Here is a 5,485-nt window from a genome sequence, read left to right on the forward strand (position 1 = left end):
ATCTTTAACAAGCTGGCGAGGCTGTGCTCCCGCTCCAGAACTGTCTCACTGGCCCCGCGTCCCTGGGACATCACCCCTGGGGCCCGCTGCTGAACTCACTTCCTCCAGGTGCTGGCGGGGTCTCTGCCTGGGCGGCCGTTTCCGCCCTCCTCCCCTGGGCCACTCAGCCTGCAGTCTCTGCCATAACGTCACCGCCCCTGGGGTCCCATCCAAACCAGGAGGGCAGCTCTCCTCTCGCAGGGCACCTTCCGGTTTCCGCTTGGCGCCATTTGCACCTGTCATCACGCGTCTGGATCCGTGGGAGACTGGTTTCTGCTGCTAGACTGCAAGGTAGGGTTTTGTTTACCTCTGTCTTCCGGGCGCTTTGTGGCACGCCCGGCGGGCGGTAGGTACTCAGCACGTGAGAACGGAATGAAGGAAGGACCCTGGGAGGGAGCCCTGAGGCACGCGGGCTGCCGCAGACCTGACCGGTAGCTTGGATGACCTTGAGCTTTGACCTTTGGATGACCTTTGAGCTTTGAGCTTTAGCTTCCTCCCCTGCAGCAGCATGAATGTGGCAGCTGTGTTGGGAGAATCAAGGCCACAAAGCGCCCGCCAGCTGCCCCCGTAGGAGGCGTCCGGCCGTGGCATTGCCCTTCTTGTCTCTTACCAGAAACCCAGTCTAAGGGCCCGGACACGTTTGCTTCTATAAGCACCCCCAAATCATCCTAGCTCGCATGAGCGAGAGGATGGCGGGAAGGCTCTGAAACTCTGGGCACCTTAGGAGGTCCAGAGGCCCCCCCTTGCGAGTCCTGAACCCCCTGCCTGGTCTTCATCATCGATTCCGTTGCTGGACGCTATTCCCAGCCTTGGATGCTGATGTCAGCCGGGACGGGGGTGGAGAAGTAGAGGGTGGGAGGGAGGCTGGAAACCTCCCTGGAGTTTGGTACCTCGGCATTGAACTACTGCCGCCCTGAGGAAGGCTCCCCGTGACTGGGGGAGGCAAGCAGCGGTTGGCGACACCCTTCCCTGTTCCCCCCTGCCCCGCGTTGGGCAGAATGGGCCCGAGCCCAGAACTTCCCCGGGCTCCGCGGGCTCACCGGGCGTTACTAGAGCAAACATTAGTGCAAACACACAGACGACCGCGGAGCGATTGCACGGATCGCCCACGCTGGTGTGGGGCCTTGTGAGCGCTGGCTGGGGGACAGGAACGGCCAAGTCGTTTTTCTAGATTCAGACGCCCCCCCCCCCTTTCGGGGCGGACAAAGGAAGGCCCATTATGTGGGACATCTCCACTGGGACTTCCTCTCCAAGCACCGGCTGGGTCAGGTTCCTTCTATGCAAATCGTTTCGAGCATTTATCCTGCTTTTCATTAACATAATATCTCCCGGGTCATCCCCCTGGCCTCCCTCTGAAACATTTAGCGGAAAAGAAAAGCTCTCGGTGGGGGGAGGGGGATCCCCGCATCTTTGTCAAGGAGGTGGGATTTTTATTCCCCTCTCCTCTGGCTGCTGCACATTGCTATCTGCACTATCCACATCTAAGAGGCTTTATTATTATTATTTTTTTCAATTAAAAACAAAACCCACACGAGATGAAGCTGAGATTAACTCCAACTGGATTAAGACGCCCCGGGATCCCAAGGGAGTTCTCTGGACTCTGTCTGTAGCACACTGGGCGCACTGCTATGCTTACTACTGGGGAGATGGGCCAGGTACTAGGTAGAACACAAAAATAAATCGCGTAGAGGACGCGCTGGTGGCAAAAGACCCTTCTTACTGAGGACCCGTGCCTTCCAGATGGGGGTGTATTCTGCTTGGGAGAGGCCGGAGGCACGGTTTCCACCCCTGCCTTCTCTTCTGGGACAGCATGCTTTATCTCTATGCCAGGTAAGAACGAGGCAGACGGGGGGCGCGGGGGCAGGCACCCCCATAGCGCTATTCCACTTCCCCCAAATGCCGTGCCTTCCGTTTGTCACTTGATCTGCACGCACACACGGGCCACTCTTGCGGATTCTGTATGTGCTGCCGGGCAGTCTGTCTCCAAACCCATTCTTTCGTTGTACCAGCACAATCCCAGCCCTTAGGAGGGAGCGAGCGCTCAATCGGTGTTCGTTACATTGAGTAAATTTCACGCACTGGGGTGGGGGGTGGGGTGGGGATTTTCGGGCTTCGAGGAGTCTTTGTTTCCCAAGCGATAAAAGCGAAGGCACAGAACCGTATACGAGCGATAAGCACACATGCTTGTGCACACGGGCCATCAAAGAAAAAAAGGCTACACGTGGTCACCATAGTATTAAAGAGGTTCCCTCTGAATAGCTGGAATTGTAATTGGTTCTTACTTTCCCTTTTACATTCTTTCAAAACACCTATAGGAGACCGTATTACTAAGCAGGAAAAAAAAAAACATTTTATTTCCTCTATAAAAGTTCTGGAAACTGGCTAATTCTTTTTTTTTTTTTTTTTAATTTATTTTTTTTTTTAATTTTTTTTTTCAACATTTATTTATTTTTGGGACAGAGAGAGACAGAGCATGAACGGGGGAGGGGCAGAGAGAGAGGAAGACACAGAATCGGAAACAAGCTCCAGGCTCTGAGCCATCAGCCCAGAGCCTGACGCGGGGCTCGAACTCCCGGACCGCGAGATCGTGACCTGGCTGAAGTCAGACGCTTCACCGACTGCGCCACCCAGGCGCCCCGAAACTGGCTAATTCTTAAGTAATCATCAGGCAACATTTTCAGAGGAATTAATGAAGAGCCAGCTCAGAACAAGGCCTCGGAGAAGTAGAACGTGACACCAGTATCTGAGGTTGGGAGGGAGGGGCAGTGGGGACAGGGAAGAAATGTCACAGCGCTCTTTCTGATGTCTTCCTGGGTCTCTCACGCACAGCCCTCTGCGGTGTCCTGGGTCTGCCTCTGAGAGCAGCTGGAATGACTCCCCTCTTGGGCGCGAAGGCGACCATTTAGCTTTATTACCAGTCAGGCTCCAACTAGGAAAGGGGACACATCTCCAAGGGTTGAAAACAGAGGGAAATAAATAATAAGAAACTGGTTTCCCCGGTGAAGGGGGGTCAATGGCAAACTGTGGAGTCACTGAGAGGTTAGCACCAGCAAAAAGTCGTCACCACCTCCAGGCTGCGGGGACAAAGGGAGTGGTGGAGGGGCGTGGAAGGCGAGGGAGGAGAGTCCTGGCTTCTCCCGTCCCTTCTCCAGTCCTCTGCCAAGGCCTCCCAAGCCAAACCCTACTGGAAGCAGGCAAACCTGATGCTGGCGGGATTCAGCCCCAGCGACACTGAGGGGAGCAGGGGAGGGGGGAGGAAAGGGCCCGAGGGCAGAGAGGCCACAGAGTGGCACCCTATCTGTCCTTGGGCCCAAGGAACCCCACCCACCCCCACCTCCCCACCTGTTAGCAGCATGTACCTGAATCAGGCCAGGTAAGTATTTCCTGGTCTACATAACCTACCAAGCTGCAAAGACGGAAACACTGAGTCAGCGTAAAAGGACCTTCTAGATGTTTTATAAATGAGGGCACGGTGGTTGTAGGATTCCCATCACTCGTTACCCTGGCTTCTACTGAGAATGGCTCCAGGGCCAGAGGGTCAGAGGATGGGCTTTAGAAGGATGAATCTGGCTTGAAAACTAACCCACACCCGGACAAAATGAGGGCTTTTCTCTCCCTTTCCCAAAGTCCCAAACTGAATGTCCCCCCACTTAGCAGCAGCTGGAAGCGTTGGGAGAGCAGGCCCCCCCGCTCAGGAGGGGGTACGTGGGGGCAGGAAACCAAGGCAGAGAGAACATTCCCCTGAGGGCAAACAGGTCCAAGGGACAAGAGAGGAAGCCTGGGGCCTGGTCTTGCTTTGAGGTCACAGTGACCTTACCCGTACTGTCGATGATCAGATTATTTTTCACTCCCTCTAAGAGCGAAGAAGCATCCCTTTGTAATACCTCCCTGAGAGGTAAAAATGTAGACAGAAGATCCTATCTTGGGCGCCGAGGCAAGAAGTAAAGAAGGAGAAAGATGCCTCCTCTCACCCCTGCTGCAAACCGTGCGGAAAACAGGGTGTTTGGGGGCCTCGGCCCTGAAGTTTTTGGGTGAAAAGGAGGCCAGTGTCACTGGCAGGACTATATTCAGCAGGAGAACATAAAACCACCCACATCGCTACAAGTGAGAGCTAATTTCTAATTAACTTCTTGCTTGTATTTATTTTCATTTCCTCGTATGATGTTACTTTTGATAGATAAATATAATAAAAGTGATCATACATATGGACCGTTTTATATTCTGCTTTTTAAAATTAACGTAATTTTTAATCTTTAAGTATTCTCTTGAAACATTGTATGAATAGGTTTATAGTAGTCCATTTAATGGTTGTTCAAAAATGCAGATGTAGATTGCAAGACTTACTCTACACAGAATAAAAATACGGTCACACCTCTTCTATATTCTTTTGGGGGGTGGGGGGGTAGAGAGAGAGGGAAAGAGAGAATCTCAAGCAGGTTCTATGTCAGCGTGGAGCCTAATGGGGGCTAGAACCCATTCGCCAACCGTGAGATGCTGACCTAAGCCCAAATCAAGAGTTGGGGTCTTAACTGCCTTAACTGACTGAGCCACCCAGGCGCCCCTCTATCTTCTTTTTTAAGTTAATTGCTAGAACACCCTAGGCCCTTTAAGGAGACAGTCCTTTGGGTCCCTCTCAAGATTCCCTGCCTGTCCATCTCCCCCCCCCAAGTTCTTCGAGAACACTTGATCCTTCCCCACGCCAAGAGAGGAAAGGACTCCAGATATGCAGCCAACAGAACTGGGGACCCAGTTCGCCAGCTCTGCAGTTCCTCGGGCCTGCCACAAGGCGTCGCTGTTGAAGGGTAGTCCTGTACCCTCCAGCCGGCTGTAACCTTCCGCCCAGGACATCCTGGTCCAGCCCCTTAGAGTTTATATTCCCACTCTTCAGCCACTGTTCTGCGAGTCACAGCCACCGGGAAAGTCGTATGGGTGTTGGGGCACCTCCTAGACGAGCCACATACCGCCTGAAATCAGCTCCTCTACCAATACTCAGGCTTCTGTTCCGAACTTGGAACATGAGCCTCGAGTCTCTTCCTTCAGGATAACTTTATTCCGGGGTCTTGTTCATTTTCTTGCCACGAGATTTGAGTCGCCCCCCTCCACCCCCACCGTCTGTTATTGATAGGTACGCCAATGTCCCATTTGGGGGAACAGTGGCTGAGTCGTTGAACCCTGGGCTTCTTCGGCAAACAGACTGGCTTCCTCCCCAGCCAACAGCTCTGCAGCTCAAGGAGCGTGTCAGCTCTTGCTAAACCATTTGGGAAGACAAAACGTTTCGTTTCCTCCTTTCTTCGGGAACACGGGCGCCTCCTTGCCCTATGTCTATTGGAGACTGTTGCATTGTTGTTGCAGATTTCTGTAGTTTGAAGATCTGCTTCAGGGTGATTTTCTCTACCTGCCCTGAAATGTCTTTTTCCACATTAAAATCCCATCCTCCAGACGGCCG

General features: G+C 53.1%; 1 long non-coding RNA gene across 1 annotated transcript; it reads left to right on the plus strand.

The window, feature by feature from the left end:
• The first annotated feature begins 210 nt into the window (after positions 1-210).
• On the plus strand, positions 211-4,244 carry LOC123382282. Its single transcript, XR_006590433.1, has 3 exons — positions 211-330; positions 1,780-1,869; positions 3,898-4,244. It is a non-coding gene; the product is annotated as an uncharacterized LOC123382282 (long non-coding RNA).
• The last annotated feature ends 1,241 nt before the right edge of the window (positions 4,245-5,485 follow it).

This window comes from Felis catus, chromosome A1, assembly GCF_018350175.1.
Source record: "Felis catus isolate Fca126 chromosome A1, F.catus_Fca126_mat1.0, whole genome shotgun sequence".
NCBI lineage: Eukaryota > Metazoa > Chordata > Mammalia > Carnivora > Felidae > Felis > Felis catus.